Genomic DNA, 18,616 nt, shown 5'->3' with positions numbered 1-18,616 from the left:
GAAACCATACCTTTCACAATACCCAAGAAATTCAAATATTTAGGAATCAATCTAACAAAAGAAGTAAAAGATCTATTCAATGAAACTACATTACTCTGAGAAAAATCAAAGAAGATTTCAGTAAATGGATCAAAGAAGATTTCAGTAAATGGAATAATATTCCTTGTTCATGGATAAGAAGAGCCAACATTGTGAAAATTGCCATACTCCCAAAACTGCTGTACAGATTCAATGCAATTCCCATTAAACTACCATTAGCATACCTCACAGATCTAGAGAAAACATGCCTTAAATTCATCTGGAACCAGAAGAGACCCAGAATAGCAAAACCAATCCCGGGAAACAAGGACAAGACAGGTGGAATCACAATCCCTGACCTGAAATTATACTACAAAGCTACTGTAATAAAATCAACCTGGTACTGGCTAAAAAACAGACCTGATGATCAATGGAATAGACAGAAGAAAAGGCCACAACCAAGAATACACTCAGCCACCTAATCTTTGATAAAGGGGACAAACAAACTCACTGGAAGAAGGATATCCTCTTTAATCAATGGTTCTGGAAAAATTGGCTTCCCACCTTCCAAGGACTGAAAATAGACCCAAGTCTATCACCTTGCACCAAACTCAAGTCAAAATGGATCACAGATCTCAACATTAAAACAGAAACACTAAATCTATTGGAAGACAAAGTAGGTAAAAACCTTGAAGACATAGGGGTAGGCAGAGAGTTCATGAACAAAAACCAAACTGCACGTGAGACACTTCAAAGAATCAACAACTGGGATCTCAGCCTACTGAAAATTTTCTGCACATCCAAAGTAATCACCAGCAGAGTAAAAAGAAAACCACAAACAGAGAAAAGTTTAGCTGACTGTCCCTCAGACAAAGGGCTTCTATCTAGAACATATAAAGAATTAAAAAATTTCAGCCCCTCCAAATTCAAAGACCCAATCCAAAAATGGGCAGCTGAGATGAATACACACTTCTCAGACAAGGAGATACAAATGGCAAATAAATACATGAGAAAATGTGCAACATCATTAGTCATTCGAGAAATGCAAATTAAAACAACACTGAGATTCCACCTTACCCCAGTAAGAATGGCTAGCATTAATAAATCAACCAATAACAAATGCTGGCAAGGCTGTGTAGAAATAGGAACCCTTCTCCACTGCTGGTGGGAATGCAGACTGATGAAACCACTGTGGAAATCAGTTTGGAGATTCCTCAGCAAACTAGGTCTAGAGGTCCCATTCAACCCAGCTATTCCCCTTCTGGTTATTTTCCCAGAAGACCTAAACTCATCATATCACAGTGATGTATGTGCATCTATGTTCATAGCAGCACGATTTGTAATTGCTAAAATGTGGAAGCAACCAGAATGTCCATCCACCGAGGATTGGAAAAGAAAATTGTGGTACTTTTATATAATGGAATATTACTCAGCTATAAAGAAAGATAAACTCCAGGCTTTTATAGGTAAATGGTCACAACTAGAGACCATACTCATAAGTGAAATAAATCAGACCTATATGTGCAAGCACTGCATTGTTTCACTAGTGTAAAATCTGAAAAAATTTTAAAAAACTCAGAGGTATGATAGACATTGTGAAATGATAGGAAAACACTCAAGGGTAAAGAGCAACTGGGATTTGGGAAAAGAGAAGGGGAAGAAGGAGAAATTTGGTATGTATGTATATACAGGATAGTCAACATGGCTGTTCTACTGTCTTGTATTTCTTTGCTGAAAGAAACTGTCAATGAGTCCTTGATAGGTCAATATTGCATGTCTATATTTGTTTTCATGAGAAACCACTTTGAAGATATCAATATGTATTACAACAAGCATTGTTAATTTCCTACCACTTTGTTTGTAACTCTGTGTTGTTTGTATTGTTCTTTTGCTATTTTGTAAAAGGTTGTCTGTCTGTTAATGTTTTCCTCCTTTTATTTTTAAAATTAAAAAATATACATTTCAACTTCAATACATTAGCTGAAAAATGTATTGGATGCAGCTGTTTGGCAATTCAGGGTGAATCAATAACCAAGAAGGAGTAACAGTGTACTTTACAATGATAATATAGGTCAACATGGTTAGGACTGACTACTAATAATAGAACAAATACAGCAAGCAAATAAGTGCATTGTGACAAATGTTATACATGGATACCAGTACCATGTTAATTTTCTTAGTATATGTAAATTTAATCTGGCTGCTGTGGCTACTTGCTATTACTTTCATGCTCATTGCTGACAATTACAAATAGCTCATAACTCTAGAAAACAATAAAGAATTACATTGTCCAAAATATAGTTCATGTGTTAAGTGTTGTGTTTGGGACTGTTGAATGACACAGGCGCAATGACAAAAGTATTCTGGAGTGTATTTAAGAGTATGGAGCTTTCACTAAAATGTAAACCAATCCACCAATGTCTTTATTGAGAAAATTTAGCCGTTTAAAAAAGGGTAGCTGAACTGAACAGTGTGATTTTTAATGTGAGACAGTTTGATGTGACATGCTTTGAAAATGATTTGTTAAATTTGAGGTTCTTCTCTTCGTCATCATGGTAATACAGAAGCAGACAATAAACAGCTTCTATTTTGTGCTGACACATTAGTTATCAAGAGGAATAGCTCTATTTAGAATATTTGACCTATGAAAGAAACTTTTAGTGTTTCTTAAATCTAGGAGGTACAATAGACATTTTGAAATGAAAGGAAACTCCTCAAAAGGAAAGAACAAAAGGGATGAGGGAAAAGAGAAAAGAAAGAAGGGGGGAAATATGTGTATATGTATACACAGTATAGCTAACATAGTTGTACTACTGACTTTTATTGCTCTATTGAAAGGAACAGTTAGTGTTTACGTGTTTGATCAATTTTACATGTCTATATTTGTTTATCTGAGTAACCAATTTGAAGATATCAACAAGCATTGTTAATTTCCTATCACCTTGTCTGAAATTCTGTATTGTTTGTATTGTTTTGGTGTTATTTCTAAGTGTGTGTGTGTTTGTTAATGCTTTCTTTCTTTTATCTTTAAAAAAAACAAAAAAGCAGTTTCTGACTTCTTAAAGATGTCAATTGAAAAATAAGACTTGGGATGTCTGATATTTACTGAGATCTAACGATCTCAATACATACATGAAAGGAAAAATGCAATGTATTTTTCAATAGCACATAAAATTGAGGGGAAAATATACACTCTAAGAAGAACAGAGTTTCAACAGACTACTTGATATTTAAGTAATTTCACAATCATTATTAATAAAAGTGAATAATGATATTAATATTGCTTATCTGCAAAAATGTTATCTACCAAATGTCATAAAATTTAATATAATTTTAGGTTTTATTTTCCAGAAAAAGATTCATGCTTACTTGTTGGAACTGGGTATTGAGGGACTGAATTTTTTAAATTCAGCAATGCTTGCTTCATTCTGGATAAAAGATAAAAATGACTATCTGGATATTGCTGAATTTGCTTTAACTTATCTTTTTTCCAATTCTGTCAACAAAGCTCTGTAGGTCTGGTTTCTGTATTCTTGAGCGTTATAAAAACAAAACAGAAAAGATAATTTAAGTACATATTATCTCATGGGAATAATGTCATGGATACTAGCCTAATTAAGTAAGCAAGCAAGAAAAAGGCAACCCCATTTGTCACATAAAAATGTTAAATGTTGATATACATAGTATTCTTTTTAAATGTGACTACAGCATTTAGTCAGGACTAGTTTACTCATAATTTATGGTTTAATTATACTTAGAAATAGCTAGAAGTTACTCATATAAGAGCAATTGTATTAATAACCTGTATGCCCATATTCAGTGACACTGACCTATAAATTTTATAATTTTCTATTTTTCCTATGTTATATATCTTCTAATTATAGTGATTGAAAAATAATACATATGATTGCTGAATCTAAGAATATATATGCTATTGCACTTTAAATTTCATTTTTCTAATGATTTATTTTTATAATGTCTTTCTAAAATATCTGTGGTACACCATAAAATGACAACAAAAAAGAAAATTTTTAAAATTTGAAACCATTTATAATTAAGAGTTTCTTTTCAAAAGCAGCACAGTTGAGGGGAAGCTTAACGCTTCCTCCCTTGACTCCATCTTCAGTAATGTGCTTCAAGGTCTGGGGATGCAGCGCAGGGTACAGCGGCTGCCTCGCATGTGCTTGCCTTGGGTTCTGTTCCCAGCACCAGCACCACCAGCACCAACACCAGTGTGGAGATTTACTATACAAAAAACACAGAAAGTGAATGGCAGATTCCACCATTTACTATCAAGAATGATTCCCCCTCTGTTGTCTTTTAAGAACAAATCTTTAGTTTTACTCAAAAATATAAGACACACAGATAAATCATTGTCTTTACTCCCTTCCCTGGAGGCACTAGGTGGCCAATGAAATGTAAGTGGATTAATGAGAATTCTTAAAAATGTTAAGGACATATGAAGGCAGAAATCACGTGCCTCTTTTTTTAATTTTCTTTTTTCCAGTTTTGGAGTTTGAACTCAGGGACTTTCCACTGAGCAACATCCCTAGCACCCCCAACCCATCGGCCTTTTTTCATTTGTTTTTTATTTAGAGACAGAGTCTTGTAAATTACTAAATTGTCAAGGTTGGGTTAAAACTAGAGAAAATCTTGCCTCAGCAACCCCAAATGCTAGGATTATAGGTGTGTGCCACTACACACAGCAATTGAAATATTTCTTCCTGGATGTATGATTTTGTTTTATTCTTTGAAGGAACTATAAATTAGTTTGATTCAAATATATTTTCAGAAATTAAATTCTATGCCAATAAAATAACACCTATTTATATCCATAAAATAAAACTAAAACTTCTTAAACAGAATAACTGGATATTCAAAATAAGAAAGTGAATAACTGTCCTCAGCATACATTCACACACTATTCAATTTCTTATCGACATCTGGCTCTCATACTATGACACTGGTGATTTTCTGCAATATATCATTTTTCCACATGGTCATGATATATATTTAGCTTTTCCATAAAACTGCTTACAAACTGACTTAAAATTTATCTTTTTATGATTAACAAATTGGAAAGTAATGAATTCTCAATTGACTCATCTCAAGAATGTATTACTTTCTTCTGAGAAGATTCTGTCTCACAGGTGTAAGGTATCTGGTAGGTTTCAACATTTCTGTTCTATGAGGGGTATTCCAGATATTACTTTTGTGAAATTGAAAAGTCTCAGCATAAGTAATTTCGCTGGTATCTCTGGGTTCCTCTTGGGGTCTTTTTCATCAATAAATAGTTTTAAAGACAAGATGTCAAATAAGCCCTATCTAGCCATGATTCATTTGAATTTTTTCTTATCAAATTTAAATGTTGAAAATAATTTTTTTCCTTGCAATCTCACCAGCATTTGTTATTATTTGATTTCTTGATGATAGTCATTCTTTCTGGAGGAAGATGGAATCTCAGCACTGTTTTAATTTGTATTTCTCTATTGTCTAGAGATGTTGAGTGTCTTTTTGTGTATTTGTTGACTACTTGTACTTCTGTGAAGTTTCACCTATTTTGTCTTCAGCTGGTTAAGTGCTTCTGTCTTTTCATTTAGTTCTTTGATCGATTTTTATTTTAATTTAGTACGTGGTGAGAGATGGGAATGTAAACTAGAACAACCCCTATAGAAGTCACAATGAAGAGTCTTCAAAAGCTAAAAATTCACATTCCATTTGACCCAGCCATTCCTCTCCTACGTATCTTTCTAAGAGTTAAGGACATCATATGACACTGAAACATGTACATCGATGTTTATAGCAGTACAATTTTTAATAGCTAAATCTTGCAAGTTACCCGTATGTCCATGAACAAATGGATGGATAAAGAAATGGTATTTATGCACAATGGAGTACTATTGTGCCATACAAACGGACAAATGTGAGTCATTTGCAGGAAAATGGATGCACCCTGAGACCATAATGTTAAGTAAAATAAATCAGACACACAAGGTTAAATACTGCATGGTTTATCTTACATGAGAAACTCAAATTATAATAAAAAACAAATAAAATATAGATAATAGGAAGTAGAGAGATGGTTCTTCCTCAGATGGGAAGGGAATCCAGAGATGGAGAAAGGGAAAGGGAGGAAAGAGAAAGGGAATGAAAATAGGAGTTAAAATGTGGTATATACATGTACCAGCCTCACACAAGGAAGGCAAACACTATGCACTGTGCACATGTACTGATAAAAAGTCACCAGATGTTTACAAATACTGTTTTATTCTCAAGTAAATATTAATTTATTTATCAAAAATTATACTTCTCAGCAAAAATTAAGATTTGTAAAGTACAGTTTTAAAATTTGAAAATTAAATTTTATAAGCCATTTGAATTTTAGTCATTAATATGGGGTTTTTGCTCCACATTTACATTTGAATACAGTAATTTAGATTATTGTATTGCTTTAAACAAAAGCAATTCTACAAAACTCCAAGCTCTATTATGTTAGGGCCTGATTTATAGGTATTTTTGGAGGAAAGATTTTCCACAAATTGTGAACAAGAAGTCCAATGTAGAGGATCTGATTCCTGGCAAATTCAATACCGGTGTAGAAATATTTTAATTTATGAAATACTCCAAAATTTCAAATACTCTTAGAATTACTTGACGATGAATAGAAAAGGAAAGTACACATTGCCATCATGAGATATTTTTATCATTCTAACTAGTAATAAACCTTTAGTTGTTACTCTATTTTTAAGGATATGTATGGTAAGATAGAAGATCATAAATATAGGCATTCTTCGTTTAATGACCAAGTTCCATTTCTGCAACTGGGTTGTTAACTGAATTGGTCCATAAATGAGGAACTGTGTATAGTATATATATTACAAAATTCAGAATAAAGAAATAGTGGAAGTAAACTTCAACGTGATGACTGCTTTTGTTTGCATAACTCATACATACAGTACTGTAATGAATAATGGAACATGAAAATATAGTACTGTACTGTATAATACAATAAGCAAAAATTACATACCTATATAAACAAGGTGTACTGTACAAAAAAGACATTGAGTCTGTATAAACAAGATATACAGAACTGTACAAAAAAAGGCAGCTCATAAGTCAGAATGGCACGCTTCAGTCATAAGTTCAGTCATTAAACAGGCAGGTTGTTAAATGAAGAATATCTGCATACAGTAAAATACGAAGTAATACTTTTGAATATTTATAATCTTTTCTTGAATTATCTTTTATTTAATTTAATTATACTTTTTTAAAGAGAAAAAAACAATAACAAAATAACAACAGTGAAGACAAAAACGAAACAACACAATGCTTAAATTTTTTTCTTGACCAGTTTTGCAATCTGGTAATCAGAACAACTGATTTGAAGACAACAATATGCAGCATAACAATCATTATTGATTTCCTACCATCTTGTTTAATGAAGCTCTGCATCATTTCTAATGTTTTTTTATTACTGGTTAATGTCTTTAATTGTTTATCAATCTTGCAGTCTTATATCTGTTAATCTGAGCAACTTCATTGAATATAACAATATGTAATACAACAACCATTGTTAATTCCTATCATCTTGTTTTAACTGTTTATTTTTTAATCACAGTAGTGTTCATCAATCTGTTTCTAAACTTTCTATAATTTAACTCTTAATAATTAACCAAATGATAAAAACATCAAAATGTATGAAAACATATTTGACACAAGAGAAGTCCCAAAGGGCTACAAGCACAGAAAAGATCTACTCATAATTATGTCTCATCACAAACCACAAGCTAGGCTAGGACATCTCATTCCACTAAATTTACATCAGCCAAAGAAAGGGAGGGGGCTAAACTCCCACATGTTATAGAGATCATTTGGATATAGATACCTCAATCTTGTTATGATCACATGACAGTCACCCCTGTGCTATTCTGGACAGCAGTTTGACAATATATGAGTGCATCACTAGTCTGCACTCCACATGACCTAGTGATTCTGCCTGCACATGTTTGCCAAAGACCTCTCACTCTGGTCAATGAAGGACATGATGAAGATGTTCAAACTGTTCTCATAGTGATCAGTGTGTGGTGGTGAGAAGTGTGTACCCACTCTAGGAGAATGCTGAGTAAAATGTGTTAAATGAAAACCATGCAGTAGGTAGAAACAATCAATGAAATACTCATAAAACAACATTAGCAGAGTTAAATAATATGTAACTTAGTGAAAAACTAAACAACATGTGACATAAAAATGACCACAATATGTTTAGATAAATTAAAAATACTTACTGTAATAAATGTATAATATATTTTTAGAACATACTAAAACTAAAAGACACACCTGAGAATGTCTATCTGTAGGCAGGGCAATGAGAATGAGACACAAAAATATAAAGAACGAATAAAGAAAATAATAGAAAAGCCTTAAATAGACCCAAGATGACGAAGTGTTGTGAATAGAGGAAAACAATTAAAATTCAATGTTTCTGATGTCAATGCAAAAAAATATGTAAAAAAGAAAACAAGAAAGAGGGTGGAGGTGAAGGGAAAGGCAGTCCAAGACAGACCAGGGTGGGGCCCAGATCAAATGAAATGAACCAAATTGTAACAGGTGAGGTCTACTCTAGGGTATAGAGAGGGAAAAGTAATTCTCTTTAGTAAAAGGTGAAAGATTTATACAATCTGAAGAGAAACCAGAGTATAGTAATTCTCTTTAATTCTTTCCTTTTCTAACCTAACCAGAGTGAACTCCAGGATAATAAGCAGGCCATTCCATGGATCTCTACACAGGTTTTCTTCAAAGGCACAAGGACAACCCCGAAAAAATCATTTATTTTTTTCAGCCTCTAATACCTTTATACCATCCTTATATTTTCAATATCTTCACCTTGCATGTGATTAAAAAGAGTTGGTTCATGAATATTACAGAGACTGACAGTTCACAAGATCTGCAGGCAACAACCTGTAGATCTAGAACATGGATGCTGCCCAAATGTCAGTTGGCTTGGGACCCAAGAAGAGCTGATATTTGAGTTCAACTATACAGGCAAGAAAAACCCAGATCACATCTCAAAAAAGGTAAAATGAGCTCATCTTTACTCCCAGGACAGTTAGTCTTTTTGTTCTGCACAAGCCTTCAACTGATTCAGTGATACCCACCCCATTGGAAAGGCAATCATCTTAATTCAGTCTACTGATTCACATGTTAATCTCACCCAGAAACACCTTTATAGACACATTCAAGGTAATGAGTGACCAAGTGTGTGGGCCTTGTATGACACAATCAAGTTGAAACATAAAATTAATCATCATAATGTTTAATTTAGCAATATAAGAAAAGGTGTGCATGAGAAATCAAGCTCTGTGGTGAACACACAAGTGGTGGCATTTGCCCTGCTGGAGTTAGCAAGGAAACAACTTCTGGTATCCTGCCCCATAATCTTAAGTACTAGCTACAGTAGTGGTGTTGACAGATGTGGTGATGGTGTTTGGTTAGAACAGCTCCACAGGGGATAATTCCTGGCCTGACTTCTATGTTCCTAATGTGGCTCTCCAGGCCGCTCAAAGATACTGTGAATTCCCTGGTCTCTTTTAATAATTGCAATAGACGTTTTGTCCTTTGCTACTAATTATCTTGACTAATATAGACCCACAGATATCACATGTAAGTCATCACTTTTTGCACTTCACAAGCTCAGTGCCTCGCAATGCACTAAGTGTTGGCATACACAGGTGAAAATTTTCTTGTTCTCATAGGCACTTGACTGGGTTTGTGCCAGTTTTCTCAGGCAGAAAACCAGATTGGGGTCAGAACCTTGATGAGCAACAACTGTATAAACAAAACCTGTGGGCCAAAAATGGTGGAGTAGGAACATGGAGGAGGTCTGCCTCCTTCAAACCACCTTTGAGTGACCACACTTCTCTGAATTACTTTTCTCCAGGTGTTTATTAAGTGAATGGAAAAAGAAAAACATAAAACGACCTCTCCTTCATAGTAGTAAATCTCAACCAGGGACTATTTTCCTTGAAAATAACATTTGGCAATGGATGAAGCATTTTTGGCTGTCACAGTTGGGGGAGTACTATTATATTAAGTGGGTAGAGGCCAGGGATGCTACTACAATGCACAGAACAGCCAGGAATTATCTGCTCCAAAATGTCATAGTGCTGAGGTGGAGGGACTGCTCTACAGCCACTCTTTGTTAGGTTCTTTGTAACTAAAACAGAGTACAACACTCTCTGATACAGGTAGGTTTTACTACTAATCTCATTCTACATACAAGACAACTAATACATGAGATTTAAGTAATTACACTTAAACTATACTGAGCTCACCTTCTGTCTGTGCCCTCTTCCTTGCCATATTATTGCTCTACACATCCAACTAAAACCCTTTATTTGGACTGCTAGACAATCTGACAAATCTGCTGTCCTCCCTCTTCTCCTGCTTACTCTAGCACTGCACAGAGTCACTAATTCTACACAACCAACATTTTAAATGCTAAAGATTTCTTCACTGAAACTTTCTCAATGAACATCATCTAGTGTTCCAGAAGTAGTGACCCAGGTCCCTGTAAAATGAAAATGTCATACTGAATAATGTCCAAGATATATTTAGAATACAGACATAAAATGTTTTTATCTACTCAGGTAATTTTTTCCTACTGTCACAGTATAAGCAGAGGAATATATATATATTTCATTCCTTGGCCAAGGACAGCATTCATGCCATTTGATGCTCATATGTCAAGATGTGTATACTTCCAAGAGATGGGGCTATACTTATTTTAAATGCATAACTTGGGATTTACATCTGAAAACGTAACCAATAGGCTTCCCTTCCTCAATTCAACACTACTTTCAAAGAAGACAAGAAATTCTTCACAGGAGGATGTAGAGCAGGCTACAAATACGAATTAGCATTCTGATAGAGAAATGGGATATGGGAGGTTATTTCATCACAGATTTTCATTTTAAAGAAATGTATGTGTTTTAAAAAGACACTGACCCAATGAATCATCCTTCAAGACCTTAAATACTTTCAAGGAAAAGGAATATATGGTATGGAAAATATTTATGGTACCTGTGTATAAAACACTGGAGAGTAAAAAACTAATATCTCAGAATGAAAAATCCTGGAAAAAGTCATGCTCACTGAAATAACAAAATGTTCCAAGGATTTAATCAGGGCCACACTTAGGTCTATACAATTTAGAGTCAAGATGATATATTCCCTATATCAATAGTATGTACTGAGCAGTTAATGTAAGAGTACCATTGTTATTTTTCAGCTCAAAGATGAGAAAGGCAATATTGTTATCCTACAAAGTGGTCTGCATTCAGCTCATCTTGAGCTCTACAACATAGTGGCTGTACATATTCAGAAGAGAATAAAAATAGACCAGTGCTCTAACATGAGTGACATCATTCATGGTCATGTTCAGATAATGCTTCACAAAGTTTTGATTAAGGGGTGGAAGCAAAACAAATTACAAATATATCAACAGGTTCTGACAACCTCACAGCTTCACTTGATTTCTAAATATGCCTCCTGCTTCATCTCTCCCCCTGCTTCCACAAAATAGTCTCTTAAATCCTTTCAACATTAACCCTTTGTCCAACTATAAAATACTTTCAACAGAGTCTGGCCTCCTATCTATTTTCTACCTATTAATATTTCTCATATCTCCCTCTCTTCCTATTGACTTATCCCTTTCTTACCCCCTTCTTCTTTCCTTCCCTTTTCTCTCCATATCGTAGACTATCTGCCAACAACAGTGTGGTATAATCTCTAAGAGACACTGGTAAAAATTGAAAGTGTGAAAACAAGTTTTAATGTTTATAATTGATATATGTTTGGATCTTCAGGTACTATTTTAACAAGGAGAAATTCTTCCAACAGCATAGTGACTAGGTTCAACCCAATTTAACTGAACAGGATGAGGTACTAGATGGTTCCTCTTGACAAATAAAGTCAAGATTACATTGTGGAAAAACATAATCTAATTAAAGAAATCTTCATAACATCAACAAATTCTTTTCATTCTATTTAACCTAAGCCAGTGATGAACTTTTCATAACTTTCAGTTTTACAAGCAGACCACTGCAGCAAAAATACCATAGGTTCACCACTACTGAGCTAAATCTTCATAACACACACACACACACACACACACACACACACACACACACACACATATGCACACACACACACACGGAATGTAGAAAACAAGGCAATAAAATGCCTCACTGACTCCTAATTTATTCAAAGCTGAGCTGTAAAAACTGATTAAGGAGGCTGCAAAGAAAGTCAGTGAGCTGAAAGATGCAGCATAAGCCAAAAGACAGTGAAACAAACAAATTGACCATATGGTTATGGAAAAAAAATTAGAAGAGCTGACCAAAACTTTTCACAACATGAATGACAAATCTACCTAAGAAATAGACTTCATAAAAATGTGTAAAAGAGAAATCTTAGAGATAAAGAATTATATTGTACAAGAACAGTAAGAATAACCAACCTGAGTAGAGAGTTTCAGACCTCAAACACAGAGAGGAAACACATGATATATTCAGAAAAAAAACTTTAAAAAGATGACAGAACCTTTGGAAAATTTTCCCCAAAGCTACTAGATGACATTAAGAATAATCCAAGACTAATTGTAATTTGAGAAAAATTAGAGGCCAGCAAACATGGAATAAAAAGTCTGTTTATGAAAATCATATCATAAAACTTGCCAAGTATGAGAAACAAATTCAACATGTAGCTAAGTGTGCCTTATAGAATGCAAAATAATTATGATTTTATTTTATATTATTATTATTTTTTGGTACCAGGAATCAAATTCATGACCTCACACTTGCCAGGCAGGCACTTATGCCACTGAGGTATATCCCCAGCCAAATAATTATAATTTTAAAAAGCCCACCATGACATATCATAGTAAAGATTTTAGAAGTTCCATACAAGGACAGAATCTTAAAAGTTATCAGAGAAAAGCAAAAATCACTTTTAAAGGTAAACACAAAAGGATTACAATAGGCCGTTCAGCACAAACTTTAAAGGCTAAGAAAACTTACAGCAAAGTGTTTCAAACCTTAAAAGAAAACAAATTTCAGTCTAGATGAATATGTCCTATAAAACTATCTTTCAAAATCAATGAAGAAATGAGGATATTCTTTGACAAAGAAAACCTTAAGAAATCCACAAACACCAAACCAGCACATCAAAAATACTTCAGGGGGCTGGGGATTTAGCTCAGCGGCAAAAGCGCCTGCCTGGCAAGCACAAGGTCGTGAGTTCCATTCCTGGTACTGGAGAAAAACCAAAAAAAAAAAAAAAAAAAAACTTCAGAATATCATAGAGAAAATGGAATCAACTATTGTAGTCAGAGTTTTACGAAGGAAAATATTTAATACAGGACACACAATATATAGGATTATTTTATAATATTAACCCAAAAAGTCAAATGCAAAAGAGTGCAGGAAATCTATCTACACATTAGAGACCTAAAGAAACCATCTGAGTGACTATATCCCACATCAATGTCCTGTATGAATCCAGATGAAGATCTAGAGCCCACTGTAATGTCCATCACAGTCCAACTGGAGGTCTAGTACCCATGACAATGTCTAATGGAAGTCTGTATCAAGAATATGCACTGAGAAATCCCAAAGATCAGTGGTGGAAGCTAGAAAGTTTGCACCAGTGGGATGAAGGATCTATGCCAGCAGGCTGAGGGATCTGTACTGGAACCAGGAAGCAATGCTCAAAGTAAGGACCAGAGCTCCACACAAAGAGCTGCAGCCATCCTCAGTGACAGTGAAGACCTGAGCTCCTGTGATGATGACAACAGCCAAGTTCATATCAGGAAAGCCACTGTGACCAGTTTCTCCAGGAGAATCAACAGCATCATCATTTTCCCCTCCAGTTCTCTTTTTTATGCTGCTTGCAACAATCCTCAGGTGGGACTTCTACACCCAGGACCATGCTGATTCTGTTCATCTGGGTGTTACAAGTTGATCATTAGTTAATCCACCACATCAAACAAGCCAAGAAGTCTGATGGAATGAATACATCAAACAAGGTGAATGGTTAAACATAAAGAAAAATAAGAACCAACAACAGAAAAAGAATGCAATAGAAGAAATGTCAGTACATTTCAGGAATAACTTTCAATGTAAATGGCCTTAATGCCCCAATTAAAAGACTAGATCTAAAGCAACACCTAAAAGTCTACTGTATTTGATTTAGTCTAATTTGAAAATAAACTCATAGTCTAACCACTCAAGTATGGAAAACAATGTTTCTTGCATAAGGTTCCACAGAAATTTTACAAACACCTAGCTATTAAATAACACTCTTTTGAACACTCAATGGGTCACAGAAGATATAAAGAAAGAAAGTGAACAATTTCTAAAATCAAATGATGCCAATATACCGCACCAGAACCTATAGAAAACAATGAAAGCCATCTTAAGAGGGAAGTTTATTGCTGTCAATACTCACATTAGAAACCTAGAGTGAACTGAAATGAATAAATAACAGAATGATGCTCCTCAAGATACTGCAAAAACAAGAACAGCTCAAACCCAAACTTAGTAGAAGGAAGGAAATCATAAAGATCAGAGTGAAAATTAATGAACTTCAGAGTAAAAAATACAGAGAACTAGTGAACTGGAGAATTATTTCCTTAAAAAATAGACAAATACCAAACTTATCAAAAGAGGGAAAGAAAAAAACCTATGTCAATGCATTTATAAAAGAAAAAGTTGAAATCACAATGGATACCACTGAAATCCAGAAGATAATTAGTAAACATAATAAAAAATTGTACTCAAAAAAATTAGAGAATCTTGAAAAAATGAATAGATTTCTAGACACATATTAATTACTGAAATTGAAAAGAGGAACTATGAAAACCCTGAATAACCCAAGAATGGGCAATGAAATTGAGGCTGTAATAAAGACCTACCAATTAATACAAGGCCAGGACCTGACTGATTCATTGTGGAATTCTCCAAGAACCACAGGGAGGCTATAATGCCAATACTCCTCAAACTCTTTAATGAAATCAAAAAGTATTGTAAATGAAACATTTCTACACTCATTCAAGCAACAAATCGTTACAAAGATCAAATAGGCTTTATTTGAGTGATGCAAGTATGCTTCAACATACACAGTCAATAAATGTAACACATCACATAAACAGAAGCAAAAACAGGAATTGCATGATCATTTCAAGAGATTCAGAAAAAGCCCTTGGCACAATCCAACATCCATTTATGATAAGAAAAGACCCTTAAGAAAATAGATATAAAAGGAACTTCTCTCAACCTGATAAAATTTATTTATGATAAATATACTCAAAACATCATATTAAATGGGGAAAAGTTGAAAGCTTTTACTCTAAAATCAGGAACAAGGCAAGGATGTCCAGTATCACCACTCTTCAATATATATTCAAAGTAGCCAAAGCAATCATGGATAACGAGATAAAAGGGAGATAGATAGATAGATAGATAGATGATAGATAAAGTCAAACTATCCTTATATGCAGATGATATCATCCTTTATGTAGAAGACTACCCAAAATTTCACCAAAATGGTGTTAAAACTAATAACTACATTCAACAATACAGAAGGATACAAAATCATTGCGTATAAATCAATAACATACCTATACATCAACAATGAACTCAAAAATGAAAAAAATTAAGAAAATGATATCATTGACAATATCATCAATACTGAATTCAACCACAACAAAATCTACAGCACTTTGAAAAGGGAGATCATAGCAGATGTCAGAAAAATGGGAAGACCACATCCTGTTCCCAGTTAGGCAGAACCAATATTGTCAAAATGGCCATACTTCACAAATTGATATATAGATTTAGTGCAATCCCAAGCAGAGTATCAACAGCATTCCAAAAGAAATTATCCTAAGATTTATTATGGAACCCCAAAAGACCCAGGATAGTGAAAGTAATTCTGAGCAACAAGGGCAAAGTAGAAGACAGCATAATCACAGATTTCAAATTATACCACAAATTTACAGTGATTAAAAACAGCATGTGTTGGCACAAAAACAGACATGTAGATGAGCGGAACAAAGGAAAAGATGAAGAAACAACCCTAGGCACATTAAATCATCTAATCTTTGACAAAGAGGCCAAAAGTACACACTAAAAGAATTTAGCCTCATAAAAAATGATGCTAGGAAAACCAGTTACATACATGCAGAAGTTTGAATCTAGACTCATGTACCAAAAATTAAATCAAAGTGGGTGTAATAATATATAGATATTAAAATAAAAAACTTAATCTGTTAGAAGATAAATAGATAGAACTGCTGAGGTCATAGGCAGAAGAAAAGACTTTCTAAATAGAACTATAATTGCATAAGAAATAGCATAAAGAATCAATAAATAGGATTGTATCAAATTGCAAAGTTCTGCACAGCAAAGAAACAATCCACATAGTGAAGAGGCAATCTGCAGAATGGGAAAAATTTTGCATGCTACTTCTTCAACAAAAGACTTGTACTCAAAATAAATAAAGAACTAAAAAAGGAACCCACCATGTAAAAGACCCAATTAAAAAATGGGCAACTGAAATGAACAGACATTTCTCAGAAGAAAAAGTACAAATGACCAATAAATACATGATGAAATGCTCAACATTATAGCAACTTAAGAAAGAGAAATTAAAATAACTTTGACAGTCTATCTTACTCCAGAGAGAATGGCTATCATTAGATAAAAATAACGTGTCATCAAGGTTACAGGAAAAAAGTCACCATTCTCAGTCTTGGAATACCATGCAGATTTTATATCAGTACCTTAGTAGTATATTTTCAATTCAGGGATTGTGATTCCTCCTGCCTTGCCTTTGTTGCCCAGAATTACTTTTGCTATTCTAGGTCTCTTCTCATTTTAAATAAATTTTAGGAATTTTTTTCTAGTTCTATGAGGTATGCTATTTGTATTTTGATTGGGATTGCTTTAAATCTGTATAACAATTTTTGGAAAATAGCCATTTTCACTATGTTTGTTCTTCCTATTAATAAGCAAGGGATGTCTTTCCATTTTCTGATATCCTCTTTAGTATCCTTTCTCAGAGTACTGTAATTTTCAATGTATAGGTCCTTGATTTCCTTTATAGATTTATTCCTCGGTACTTCATTTTTTGGATGCTTTTGTGAAGGGTGTGGTTTGTCTAATTTTTCCTTCAATGACTATATTTTGTGTCTACAGGAATGCTACTGAATTTTGAGTGCTGATGTTGTATCCAGCTATGTTACTGAATTTGGTTATTAAATCTAGAAGTTTTTTGGTGGAGTTTTTGGGGTCTTTATGTAGAGTCTCATGGTATATGCAAATAATGAAAATTTAACTTATTTTTTTCTACCCTTTTCTTTCATTTCTTTCTCTTGTCTAATTGTCCTTGCTAATGTTTCCAGACCTGTACTGAATAGGTGATAGTGGACACCCTTGTCTTGTTCTTGATTTTATAATAAAAACTTTTAGTTTTGTCCATTTAGTATGATGTTGCCTGTTGGTCAGTAAATGGCTTTTATCAGATTGAGGTAAAGACTATCTGTTTTGGTTTTCTACAGGGATTTTATGATGAATAAGTGCTGAACTTTGTCAAAAACTTTTTCTGCACCTTCTGAGATGATCATTTGATGTTTTTGTCTTTGGCTCTGTTGATATGGTGTATTACATTTATTGATTTGCATGTACTGAAACATCCCTACTTCACTGGGATGAGTCCCACTTAGTCATGGTGTATGATCGTCTTGATAATTTGCTGCATTCTGTTTGCCAGTATCTTATTGAAGATTTTTGCATCTATATTCATTAGGGAGATTGGTCTATAATTCTCTTTCTTACTTGGATCTTTCTCTGGTTTTGGTGTCAGGGTAGTATTTGCTTCCAGAAGTGAGTTAGACAGTATGGCTTCTCTTTCAATTTCATTATAGAGTTTGAAAAGTAGTTGTGATAGGTCTTCTCTATATTTCTTACAGAATTTAGCAATGAATCCATCAGGGTCTGTGCTTTTCTATGTTCATAGGTTTTTAATTACATCTTTGATTTCATTGCTTGATATTGGTATGATTTTTATATATTCTTGATTCAGCTTTGGTAATTCATATGTATCTAGGAATCTAGCTATTTCATCTGCATTTTCTATCTTATTACAATATACATTTTCAAAGTAAGTATAGATGATCTTCTGGATTTCTATAGGGCCCATTGTGATTTCACCCTTTTCATTCCTAATTGCCTGGAATTGAGTCTTTTATTACCTTTTTTGGAGAAGATTTGCTAAAGATTTGTCAATTTTATTTAATCTTTTGAAGAATCAACTCTTTGATTCACTGACTCTGTATTTTTTTAAATCTCCAATGTCTTAGTTTCTGCTCTGATCTTTAAAATTTCATCCCTTGTAGAAAAGTCAGGTGGAATCACAATCCCTGACCTGAAATTATACTGTAAAGCTACTGTCATAAAATCCACCTGGTACTGGCTAAAAATTAGGCCTGAAGAGCAATGGAACAGACTGGAAGAAACAGCCACAGCCAAAAACACACTCA

This window comes from Chinchilla lanigera, unplaced genomic scaffold (genome assembly GCF_000276665.1).
Source record: "Chinchilla lanigera isolate Chin_1 unplaced genomic scaffold, ChiLan1.0 scaffold00061, whole genome shotgun sequence".
Classification (NCBI taxonomy): domain Eukaryota; kingdom Metazoa; phylum Chordata; class Mammalia; order Rodentia; family Chinchillidae; genus Chinchilla; species Chinchilla lanigera.
The sequence above is the reverse complement of the archived record's forward strand: the minus strand, read 5'-3'. Positions refer to the sequence as shown.